This window comes from Saccoglossus kowalevskii, chromosome 12 (genome assembly GCF_978046115.1).
Source record: "Saccoglossus kowalevskii chromosome 12, keSacKowa6.1, whole genome shotgun sequence".
In the NCBI taxonomy this organism is placed as follows: Eukaryota; Metazoa; Hemichordata; class Enteropneusta; family Harrimaniidae; genus Saccoglossus; species Saccoglossus kowalevskii.
Genome location: NC_140652.1, coordinates 11,412,377 through 11,429,199, shown reverse-complemented (window position 1 = coordinate 11,429,199; position 16,823 = coordinate 11,412,377). Strand labels below are relative to the sequence as shown.

At 31.9% G+C, this 16,823-nt stretch overlaps 1 long non-coding RNA gene across 1 annotated transcript in view; it reads left to right on the top strand.

Moving 5' to 3' along the window:
- LOC144357689 (uncharacterized) overlaps nt 1-16,823 on the top strand; it is a 36,864-nt gene extending 20,041 nt beyond the window's left edge. Inside the window, exons 3-8 of the long non-coding RNA XR_014931100.1 lie at nt 11,808-11,835; nt 13,462-13,494; nt 14,063-14,095; nt 15,744-15,776; nt 16,521-16,539; nt 16,711-16,823. This is a non-coding gene — a long non-coding RNA (uncharacterized LOC144357689). The remainder of the gene's footprint in view (nt 1-11,807; nt 11,836-13,461; nt 13,495-14,062; nt 14,096-15,743; nt 15,777-16,520; nt 16,540-16,710) is intronic.

Sequence of the window (16,823 nt, the reverse complement as noted above, 5' to 3'; positions counted from 1 at the left end):
ATTATAACACGCATATACACACATATCTACCAACACATATTATCACACTCATATACACACATATCTAACAACACATATTATAACACGCATATATACACACATATCTACCAACACATATTGTCACACACATATACACACATATCTGCCAACACATATTATCACACGCATATACACACATATCTACCAACACATATTATCACACACATATACACACATATCTACCAACACATATTATAACACGCATACACACACATATCTACTAACACATATACACACATATCTAGCAACACATATTATAACACGCATATACACACATATCTACCAACACATATTATCACACACATATACACACATATCTACCAACACATATTATCACACACATATCTACCAACACATATTATCACACGCATATACATACATATCTACCAACACATATTATAACACGCATATACACACTTATCTACCAACACATATTATCACACGCATATACACACATATATACCAACACATATTATCACACGCATATACATGCATATCTAACAACATATATTATAACACGCATATATACACATATCTACCAACATATATTATAACACGCATACACAGACATATCTACCAACACATATTATCACACACATATATACACGTATCTATCAACACATATTATCACACACATATACACACATATCTACCAACACATATTATCACACACATATTTACCAACACATATTATCACACGCATATACATACATATCTACCAACACATATTATCACACGCATATACACACATATCTACCAACACATATTATCAGACACATATACACACATTTCTACCAACACATATTATAACACGCATATACACACATATCTACCAACACATATTATCACACCCATATACACACATATCTACCAACACATATTACCACACACATATACACACATATCTACCAACACATATACACACATATCTACCAACACATAATATCACACACATATACACACACACATACCAACACATATTATCACACATATATACACACATATCTACCAACACATATTATAACACCCACATATACACACATATCTAGCAACACATATTATCACACACATATACACATATATCTACTAACACATATACACACATATCTAGCAACATATATTATAACACGCATATACACACATATCTACCAACACATATTATCACACATATCTACCAACACATATTATCACACACATATACACACATATCTACCAACACATATTATAACACGCATATACACACATATCTACCAACACATATTATCACACATATCTACCAACACATATTATCACACACATATACACACATATCTACCAACACATATTATAACACGCATATACACACTTATCTACCAACACATATTATAACACGCATATACACACATATCTACCAACACATATTATCAGACGCATATACATACATATATACCAACAAATATTATAACTCGCATATACACACTTATCTACCAACACATATTATCACACGCATATACACACATATCTACCAACACATATTATCACACGCATTTACACACATATCTACCAACACATATTATCACACGCATATACACACTTATCTACGAACACATATTATAACACGCATATACACACATATCTACCAACACATATTATAACACGCATATACACACATATCTACCAACACATATTATCACACACATATACACACATATCTACCAACACATATTATAACACGCATATACACACATATCTACCAACACATATTATCACACACATATACAGACATATCTACCAACACATATTATTACACACATATACACACATATCTACCAACACATATTATACACACATATACACACATATCTACCAACACATATTATTATACACATATACACACATATGTACCAACACATATTATCACACACATGTACACACATATCTACCAACACATATTATCACACGCATATACATACATATCTACCAACACATATTATAACACGCACATACACACTTATCTACCAACACATATTATACAAACATATCTACCAACACATATTATCACACACATATACACACATATCTAACAACACATATTATCACACACATATACACACATATCTACAAAATATATTATCACACACATATACACACATAGCTACCAACACATATTATCACACACATATATCTAACAACACATATTATCACACGCATATACACACATATCTACTAACACATATTATACACACATATCTACCAACACATATTATCACACAACTATACACACATATCTACCAACACATATTATAACACGCATATACACACATATCTACCAACACATATTGTCACACACATATACACACATATCTACCAACACATATTATCACACGCATATACACACATATCTACCAACACATATTATCACACGCATATACATACATATCTACCAACACATATTATAACACGCATATACACACTTATCTACCAACACATATTATCACACACATATACACACATATCTACCAACACATATTATCACACGCATATACATACATATCTACCAACACATATTATAACACGCATATACACACATATCTACCAATACATATTATCACACGCATATACACACATATCTACCAACACATATTATAACACGCATATACACACATATCTACCAACACATATTATAACACGCATATACACACATATCTACCAACACATATTGTCACACACATATACACACATATCTACCAACATATATTATAACACGCATATACACACATATCTACTAACACATATTATCACACACATATTTACCAACACATATTATCACACGCATATACATACATATCTACCAACACATATTATCACACGCATATACACACATATCTACCAACACATATTATCACACACATATACACACATTTCTACCAACACATATTATAACACGCATATACACACATATCTACCAACACATATTATCACACCCATATACACACATATCTACCAACACATATTACCACACACATATACACACATATCTACCAACACATATACACACATATCTACCAACACATAATATCACACACATATACACACACACATACCAACACATATTATCACACACATATACACACATATCTACCAACACATATTATAACACCCACATATACACACATATCTACCAACACATATTATCACACACATATACACATATATCTACTAACACATATACACACATATCTAGCAACACATATTATAACACGCATATACACACATATCTACCAACACATATTATCACACATATCTACCAACACATATTATCACACACATATACACACATATCTACCAACACATATTATAACACGCATATACACACTTATCTACCAACACATATTATCACACTCATATACACACATATCTAACAACATATATTATAACACGCATATATACACATATCTACCAACATATATTATAACACGCATACACAGACATATCTACCAACACATATTATCACACACATATATACACGTATCTATCAACACATATTATCACACACATATACACACATATCTACCAACACATATTATCACACACATATTTACCAACACATATTATCACACGCATATACATACATATCTACCAACACATATTATCACACGCATATACACACATATCTACCAACACATATTATCAGACACATATACACACATTTCTACCAACACATATTATAACACGCATATACACACATATCTACCAACACATATTATCACACCCATATACACACATATCTACCAACACATATTACCACACACATATACACACATATCTACCAACACATATACACACATATCTACCAACACATAATATCACACACATATACACACACACATACCAACACATATTATCACACACATATACACACATATCTACCAACACATATTATAACACCCACATATACACACATATCTAGCAACACATATTATCACACACATATACACATATATCTACTAACACATATACATACATATCTAGCAACACATATTATAACACGCATATACACACATATCTACCAACACATATTATCACACATATCTACCAACACATATTATCACACACATATACACACATATCTACCAACACATATTATAACACGCATATACACACTTATCTACCAACACATATTATCACACGCATATACACACATATCTACCAACACATATTATCAGACGCATATACATACATATATACCAACAAATATTATAACTCGCATATACACACTTATCTACCAACACATATTATCACACACATATACACACATATCTACCAACACATATTATCACACACATATGCACACATATCTACCAACACATATTATAACACGCATATACACACATATCTACCAACACATATTATCACACTCATATACACACATATCTAACAACACATATTATAACACGCATATATACACACATATCTACCAACACATATTGTCACACACATATACACACATATCTGCCAACACATATTATCACACGCATATACACACATATCTACCAACACATATTATCACACACATATACACACATATCTACCAACACATATTATAACACGCATACACACACATATCTACTAACACATATACACACATATCTAGCAACACATATTATAACACGCATATACACACATATCTACCAACACATATTATCACACACATATACACACATATCTACCAACACATATTATCACACACATATCTACCAACACATATTATCACACGCATATACATACATATCTACCAACACATATTATAACACGCATATACACACTTTTCTACCAACACATATTATCACACGCATATACACACATATATACCAACACATATTATCACACGCATATACATGCATATCTAACAACATATATTATAACACGCATATATACACATATCTACCAACATATATTATAACACGCATACACAGACATATCTACCAACACATATTATCACACACATATATACACGTATCTATCAACACATATTATCACACACATATACACACATATCTACCAACACATATTATCACACACATATTTACCAACACATATTATCACACGCATATACATACATATCTACCAACACATATTATCACACGCATATACACACATATCTACCAACACATATTATCAGACACATATACACACATTTCTACCAACACATATTATAACACGCATATACACACATATCTACCAACACATATTATCACACCCATATACACACATATCTACCAACACATATTACCACACACATATACACACATATCTACCAACACATATACACACATATCTACCAACACATAATATCACACACATATACACACACACATACCAACACATATTATCACACATATATACACACATATCTACCAACACATATTATAACACCCACATATACACACATATCTAGCAACACATATTATCACACACATATACACATATATCTACTAACACATATACACACATATCTAGCAACATATATTATAACACGCATATACACACATATCTACCAACACATATTATCACACATATCTACCAACACATATTATCACACACATATACACACATATCTACCAACACATATTATAACACGCATATACACACTTATCTACCAACACATATTATCACACGCATATACACACATATCTACCAACACATATTATCAGACGCATATACATACATATATACCAACAAATATTATAACTCGCATATACACACTTATCTACCAACACATATTATCACACACATATACACACATATCTACCAACACATATTATCACACACATATGCACACATATCTACCAACACATATTATAACACGCATATACACACATATCTACCAACACATATTATCACACTCATATACACTCATATCTAACAACACATATTATAACACGCATATATACACACATATCTACCAACACATATTATAACACGCATATACACACATATCTACCAACACATATTGTCACACACATATACACACATATCTGCCAACACATATTATCACACGCATATACACACATATCTACCAACACATATTATCACACACATATACACACATATCTACCAACACATATTATAACACGCATACACACACATATCTACTAACACATATACACACATATCTAGCAACACATATTATAACACGCATATACACACATATCTACCAACACATATTATCACACACATATACACACATATCTACCAACACATATTATCACACACATATACACACATATCTACCAACATATATACACACATATCTACCAACACATATTATCACACGCATATACATACATATCTACCAACACATATTATAACACGCATATACACACTTATCTACCAACACATATTATCACACGCATATACACACATATATACCAACACATATTATCACACGCATATACATGCATATATACCAACAAATATTATAACACGCATATACACACTTATCTACCAACACATATTATCACACACATATACACACATATCTACCAACACATATTATCACACACATATGCACACATATCTACCAACACATATTATAACACGCATATACACACATATCTACCAACACATATTATCACATGCATATACACACATATCCACCAACACATATTATAACACGCATATATACACACATATCTACCAACACATATTATAACACGCATATACACACATATCTACCAACACATATTGTCACACACATATACACACATATCTGCCAACACATATTATCACACGCATATACACACTTATCTACCAACACATATTATCACACACATATACACACATATCTACCAACACATATTATCACACGCATATACATACATATCGACCAACACATATTATAACACGCATATACACACATATCTACCAACACATAATATCACACACATATACACACATATCTACCAACACATATTATCACACGCATATACATACATATCTACCAACACATATTATCACACGCATATACATACATATCTACCAACACATATTATAACACGCATATACACACATATCTACCAACACATAATATCACACACATATACATACATATATACCAACACATATTATCCCACCCATATACACACATATCTACCAACACATATTATCACACGCATATACATACATATCTACCAACACATATTATCACACATATATACACACATATCTACCAACACATATTATCATACACATATCTACCAACACATATTATCACACACATATACATACATATCTACCAACACAAATTATCACACGCATATACACACATATCTACAAGCACATATTATAACACGCATATACACACATATCTACCAACACATATTATCACACCCATATACACACATATCTACCAACACATATTACCACACACATATACACACATATCTATCAACAACACATATACACACATATCTACCAACACATAATATCACACACATATACACACACACATACCAACACATATTATCACACATATATACACACATATCTACCAACACATATTATAACACCCACATATACACACATATCTAGCAACACATATTATCACACACATATACACATATATCTACTAACACATATACACACATATCTAGCAACATATATTATAACACGCATATACACACATATCTACCAACACATATTATCACACATATCTACCAACACATATTATCACACACATATACACACATATCTACCAACACATATTATAACACGCATATACACACTTATCTACCAACACATATTATCACACGCATATACACACATATCTACCAACACATATTATCAGACGCATATACATACATATATACCAACAAATATTATAACTCGCATATACACACTTATCTACCAACACATATTATCACACACATATACACACATATCTACCAACACATATTATCACACACATATGCACACATATCTACCAACACATATTATAACACGCATATACACACATATCTACCAACACATATTATCACACTCATATACACTCATATCTAACAACACATATTATAACACGCATATATACACACATATCTACCAACACATATTATAACACGCATATACACACATATCTACCAACACATATTGTCACACACATATACACACATATCTGCCAACACATATTATCACACGCATATACACACATATCTACCAACACATATTATCACACACATATACACACATATCTACCAACACATATTATAACACGCATACACACACATATCTACTAACACATATACACACATATCTAGCAACACATATTATAACACGCATATACACACATATCTACCAACACATATTATCACACACATATACACACATATCTACCAACACATATTATCACACACATATACACACATATCTACCAACATATATACACACATATCTACCAACACATATTATCACACGCATATACATACATATCTACCAACACATATTATAACACGCATATACACACTTATCTACCAACACATATTATCACACGCATATACACACATATATACCAACACATATTATCACACGCATATACATGCATATATACCAACAAATATTATAACACGCATATACACACTTATCTACCAACACATATTATCACACACATATACACACATATCTACCAACACATATTATCACACACATATGCACACATATCTACCAACACATATTATAACACGCATATACACACATATCTACCAACACATATTATCACATGCATATACACACATATCCACCAACACATATTATAACACGCATATATACACACATATCTACCAACACATATTATAACACGCATATACACACATATCTACCAACACATATTGTCACACACATATACACACATATCTGCCAACACATATTATCACACGCATATACACACTTATCTACCAACACATATTATCACACACATATACACACATATCTACCAACACATATTATCACACGCATATACATACATATCGACCAACACATATTATAACACGCATATACACACATATCTACCAACACATAATATCACACACATATACACACATATCTACCAACACATATTATCACACGCATATACATACATATCTACCAACACATATTATCACACGCATATACATACATATCTACCAACACATATTATAACACGCATATACACACATATCTACCAACACATAATATCACACACATATACATACATATATACCAACACATATTATCCCACCCATATACACACATATCTACCAACACATATTATCACACGCATATACATACATATCTACCAACACATATTATCACACATATATACACACATATCTACCAACACATATTATCATACACATATCTACCAACACATATTATCACACACATATACATACATATCTACCAACACAAATTATCACACGCATATACACACATATCTACAAGCACATATTATAACACGCATATACACACATATCTACCAACACATATTATCACACACATATACACACATATCTACCAACACATATTGTCACACACATATACACACATATCTGCCAACACATATTATCACACGCATATACACACTTATCTACCAACACATATTATCACACGCATATACACACATATCTACCAACACATAACATCACACACATATACACACATATCTACCAACACATATTATCACTCGCATATACATACATATCAACCAACACATATTATAACACGCATATACACACATATCTACCAACACATATTATCACACGCATATACACACATATCTACCAACACATATCATCACACACATATCTACCCACACATATTATCACACATATACACCAACACATATTATCACACACATATACACCAACACATATTATCACACACATATACACCAACACATATTATCACACACATATACACACATATCTACTAACGCATATTATCACACACATATACACACATCTTACTGTTCAATTAAATACACACATCTTAGATAATACTTCCTATGATGTTATGTTATACAGACACACAGTGTATCTCAGATAATACAACAAATGTGTTTCTATCATACTCACTTAGATATCACACCTGTCTCTGTTATCTGTCTACTCCAATCGAGTTTGGTTGCCAGACTGTAGTTGTCATCGCGTCCCTGTTCAGACACTTTGTTTTTCATAAATGCTATGAGAAATGCTTAGAGAATATTTGATCACAATCTCCTCCATGGTTACACCTCCTTACGTTGACAGTCACCCACAGATAAAGCTGTTTATATGTTTTACTTGTTATTACATGTCCTGTAATCCCAAAACAAAAATTCTCAGTATGTCTTTGTGGTTCTTCAAAATATGGTAAACTAAGAGGTTGCTCCTTTCACTTCTACCTAGAATATTTTTATTCCTGATAACTTTTCTGTTTAATTATTTTTGTGCATTGCCGAATTTCGTCATTTCTCATTATTTGTACCCGAAAAAAAATTCTCATCTTATTTCCTCTCTGGTTAGTTGTAATAGTCAGTTTTCCGTCGTTGCCTTGGTTGCTGGACATACAGGATGCAATATCTTCATTCTCTTTATAAAATATCGTTCAGACTATGGAATGAACACTGCCTGTCATACACCATTCTCTACATTCATGGTAAACTCTAACGGAGATGCTACTTTATGTTCTATCATCAGGCATCACACTAATCATGATTTGCTTAGCATTATGGTTTGCCTTGATGGCAAACACTAGTTTGGTCCTAATCAAATTTTATCACTTTAGACGGAATTTATGTTCTACACTAATTCGAATGTAGCGCTGTAAAGTAGAATGGGATTCATCTTCAGCATATTTAAAATTTGATAATCATGAAATTTCGAAAACATTGCATTGCATTTTTGGTTGATTTTTATAAAGTTGATTGTGTTTTCCCAAAATATGCGAATTCAATGTTTTATGCAACGGTATTGTGTTATCATGTATTTCTATGTGAATAACAAATGGTGGAATTTTCTATACATGTTTCATGTAAATCAGTTTTGGGTTGTAAAACAAACACGAATTGACCTATCTCTGACAAATTTGTTTGTGGTGATAAATAGAAATATGTAGTTGATATTTTGATGTCACTATGAACTGTGTGGAATTTATTTGGTTCAGAAATGTTGAAATATACAGTAAATGTAATTTTAAATTAATTTAATTGTGAAAATCATTATTAATGTTTGTAAACAGTAATTTATTATAAATAACACCATGCAGGCTGCGATATAAATAACAAATTTCAATAACTCATCACATTTTACTATTTATATTCCTGGTAAATTGTGATGATAAATTATAAATGATATACTGCATAAATATTTTTTTTACATATATGAAAAGACAATTCTGAATGATGAATAATTAGAATTAATACATAATTCATATAAACCTCGTAAGAGGTTATCGGCATTTATTGACATTCCTGTACAGTAGGGAATAAAATTAAAAATAAATTAAAGCTGCAGGGCAACTTGGTCGGGCCTACTAATATAATAACAAATTAAATATACTTGTGATATACGGTAGTACATTCCTGTGAAGAATTGTGAATTTATTAGATTGTTAGGACAGATGTTAACAATATTTTCATAACAATGTACTTATTTTACAGTCTTTTCAATCTAGCCCGAAAGGTTGCTATATGTACAATTAAAAATGTTTGCATCGTCTTGTAATACATTGATGTTAAATATACTGACATTTACATATCTTATTATTTATATAAACAGGCTCAGGATCCTGATCTTGGACCACAAGGTTAGTATTCATTATACCGTGGAACCACAATCTTATCTAACACTCACAGTAAATCATTGCATAATCCGGTTTTCAAATTCCCTAAATGTGTTTAGAAGCACAGAAAAGTTTAAGGTTTGTGCTCCCGTTTGTTTGTTATTTAGTTTGCATGTATGTATGTATTGAGGTATACATGCATGTTGGTTATGCAAACAAAGATACGTGTTGTGTACAATTCTTTGGTACAAAGACCATTTGCTTTTGATTTGATTTGATTTGGAGATAGAACTGAATCTAGTAGTCATTGATACATCAATATTAATTATGTTTATTCATCGATAATTCATATTTTATAACATTACAATTTATAATTTTATGACTTTTTAAGAGGGGTTATTTTGCAGGCAAATAACCCATCCGGTCGAATAGTCATGATTTTGTTAGAAGGGTTGTGTCATATTTTAAAAGTTTTCGACGAATTCACATGACTTTTGTGTCAGTTGTTATAAGGAATTGTCCTTGTATTGTTCACCCTCTTTGATAATATAATGATACTATTCAAGTTTGTCGTCTCATATTGAGGCCATAAACTGTATGCTCAGGTATTTGAGCTCACTTCTGCTCAATTAATATTTTCCCGCCAAATAAATTCAATTACCATAGCGAAAATGTATATTTGTTAGGAAAATATCTTTACTTGCTGTTTTAACCTACCGATGCATATTTTTAATTGTATTACAACCCGGTGAGGTATAATAAAGAAACATTGGCTTAGCAACACATTGGGGCGGACATCCGGGCATTTTCACCACCAGGCAACCATCACAAGGAAAAGTTGCTGAAACTCTCCTAAACAGTGTCACAAGGTTATTCCTACGTGTACAACATATATAAATTTGGTTGCTAAGAAATACTTCAAAGTTGGGTTTGTGCTGTTTTCTCGACTTGTTCGCGCAGAGCCTATAGAAATACATGGTACAGTGGTGCACGCCTTTGCAATGTGGAACGTCTTGACATATCGATGTGATTCATCATGCAATTATGGTTGACAAGTGATAAGCAATATAGTCGATTTGATAATAAATGATAACACGCATACTATTTAGGCTTCAGGCTGCTTATTGAATGTCACTATTGAATTACGAGTTTCTACATGTCGATTTAAAATGTTTGTTTATTTTTGTCCCTGTGAGTTAGAAATCATTGTTTGTTCATGCATGTAGTTGTTTATACGTTCAGCGCCCGCACTCAGTATTTTTCACAAGACGAACTGCATGTATTTGAAAAAGCGTGAGCAGACCCTGTTCAGTATATTCTACCAACATATATTTTGAACGTGCTTGGACGATTATTAATGTAAATTATTGTTATAAACTATATTGTTTGGAGCACATTGATATGTGTTTGTTTGCTAGTTTACAAAGCAGTATGCGCATCTTTGATAAACAACAGTGTGCCACGACCAGAATCATCTCGCGTCTTTTGACACAATGTGCAGAATAAACCTTTATTTTTATGTATGATATTTTATGACAATTATTTTTGCTGACAAAATACTTTTCAGTCGTTTAAATGGCATGGCGGATTTGGTTCAATTTAACACCACCTATCAAATATAACGTTTGGTGCATATTTTCTTTATTTTAGAGAGAGGGGGGAAACGTTTTGACCCAGAACAAGGTAAATTTAAGAAACATTATTGTAACATAACAACATTGTGTATATTCTATCCGAATTCAAAATGCATCATGTCATACTAAGAATATACAGCCTTTAAGGCAGTTGTGTTTGTTGAGATGTTTGAACAGTAGAATACTCATTGTTTATTTATGCATAAATTAATTTGTTCATGAGTTCAGAACCTGCACTCACCATTTTGCACAAATCGCATTGTAGCTTACTCATGATTTATTTAAATAAACATGGATATATAAACAAGACAATTCGGTATGCAGTAATGTATAATTGTTTGCATGACAAAATATTGTGTACGAATCGGAACAAACTCACGTTCTATAACGCACTGTAAAGACTAGCGCTGTAATTATTATACATGTAATGTGTCATTTGATTCACAAACACATACTACTGTTATGCTATGATGAGTCATGGCAATGATCTATAATATCACCATAACTGAAGGATACATACAACCCTTCAATCTGTTAATGGTCATAGCGAGTTCGGTTTGAAGAAAAAAACACCTATCCAATCTAACGCTTGCTGCATGTTTTTTTTTAAATTGTAGGGGTGGACGAAAGATATTATTCAAGTAATGGATGTAAGTAAAAGTAACATTATAGCAATGCGTATATTCTATCGTACATGATGCCAACTATGATCCGTGTATGGGAAACACAAAATAATATTTTATTTGAAAAACAATAGACAAACACACTACCGTAACAAGTCATATGCATATCCATGAGAAACGAATATATGGAATTCAATGTGCATTGTCTTCAATTGATAACAGCTATTTAAGTAAGCTTGAGCTAACCCTGTTCTGTGTATTGTACTAACATATATTTTTAACACACACTTGGATGTTTATTATGTAAATTATCATAATTATATATACACTATATAGTTTTGTGCACATGATATGCTTTTGTTTCATTCTTTATTGGCTGGATACAGCTTTTGCGACCTTATTAGTATAACACTAGGGTGAAGCTAACGCTATTTTCAGCGAAAGCTTAAAAAGCTACCAAACTCTATTTTAAAATCAACATAACTCTTCAAAATTACAGACAATTTTGAACACGTTTACAGTAAAATGTTCCTTACAACAAATAAACTTAAAAAACGTAAAATACAAAAACTCTGTAAAACATAAGTAGCTGTTGATAAAAGCATGATACTAGGTATTTTTTATACTGTTTCACATGTGATGTGATATTTGAATCATGAATATTCAATGTTATTATACTCATGGCAATGATACATGATATCAACATATATTCAAAACATTTAGAACTAACTACACATTAAATGTTTCAATCGCCTTGAATTTCAATCATTTAAAATTGTGTCTATAGTTTTAATAACGCACGCATGTAATTGACATTGGGGTGAGTGGGCAAAAATAATTTTATAACTGTACGCAGTCACAGCGGGAAAATGTGATTATTTAAACTCAGAAAAACATTTGAACACAACATTATATAATGTATATAAAACGTGTACTTGCCTGACTGCATGCGTGCATGGCTTAAAGATCGTGTGGGGGCTAATTATCTCAGTGAAATAAAATTATAGGGAAATATTTCCTCTACAATTAATAATTTGCCCATTAACTATAAATGAAAAATCATTGTTGTCTCTTTGGCAACCAGATTCTGTTCTCCTCAAAATATATTATTGGCTGTAAGGGATAACCGCTCCTGACCATTTCATGACAGTTCGTATGATTTATTAATAAAAATATCATTTCTTTAAGGTAGTTGTGTTTGTTGAGATGTTTGAACGGTTGAATACTCATATTTTATTATAACTGTTGTGCATTGTTTATTTATACATAAATTCATTTGTTTATGCGTTCAGAACCTGCACTCACCACTGTGCACAAATCGCATTGTAGCTTACTCATGATTTATTTAAATAAACATGGATATATAAACAAGACAATTCGGTATGCATTAATGTATAATTGTTTGCATGACAAAATGTACGAATCGGAACAAACTCACGTTCTATAACGCACTGTAAAGACTAGCGCTGTAATTATTATACATGTAATGTGTCATTTGATTCACAAACACAAACTACTGTTATGCTATGATGAGTCATGGCAATGATCTATAATATCACCATAACTGAAGGATACATACAACCCTTCAATCTGTTAATGGTCATAGCGAGTTCGGTTTAAAGTGAACACCATCTACCCAATCTAACGCTTGGTGCATATTTTTTTCAAATTGCAGGGGTGGAGGAAGGTGGTACGAATTACGGTGACTGTAAGTAAAAGTTTCATTGTAGCAATGTGTATATTCTATCTACAAATATCGTACATAATGCCATTTATGGTGCGTGTATGGGAAACACACGACGTTCAACCGACGTTCGCTGTGATTTTGATGTTAGGTATGGCCCGGTTTACTTCTATATGGATGGATATCAAGCCGGTTCTCCTTATACACTCGGTTAACACTTTAAATTGGGAAATGTTTTCGAGAGTCGGGAATGTTCGTAGTGACACCAAAGAAATCACTAGAGAATCTTAAGTCAATTCTTGGCTAGTTATTTCAGTGAAATAAAATAATAGAAAAATATTTTCTCTATAATTAGTAATTTGCCCATGAACTATAAATGAAGAATCATTGTTGTTTCCTTGGCAATCAGATTCTGTTCTTTACAAAAAATATTATTGGTTGTTAAGGATAACCACTCCTGACCATTTCATGACAATTCGTATGATTTATCAATAAAAATATCATTACCAGAATGTCTGTTACCTTGGCACACATCACTCCCAAAACTCAATGAGTAGTCAATTTGTACACAAAGAAACCTTTCCTAAAAAATCCATGGCAATTCTACGACATAATCATAGTGTGTGCGTGGATTTTGACGTGGGTTCAATCAAAATGATTCTTTTTAATATTGGTTTGATTTTGCAACATGACGTATTCAAATACAAATAACTCGTTCATTTTCAATAGACATTATATATAACATGTAATTTTGTTTTATTTTTTTAGCTGTACCTTCTTGCAAATGGTAAGTATATATTCCAATACGTTGACTTTAAGGGTATGCACAATCCGGTGACCACGTGCCTACAAGTAGGTGACGTCACATAATACCACACATACCGTATATTTGGTGTGTTCTACTTGAAAAATGTTCAAATTAACGGATGATCTTTTACTATTTAAATATTTGTTATAGAAACTGCAGAATGGAAAGATGAAGATACTAAATGTCATTATGCTTGTGCTTGATACAAGAATCATTGGAATAAAGTAGCCTAATAAACATGATATAAATATGCATTAATCTTA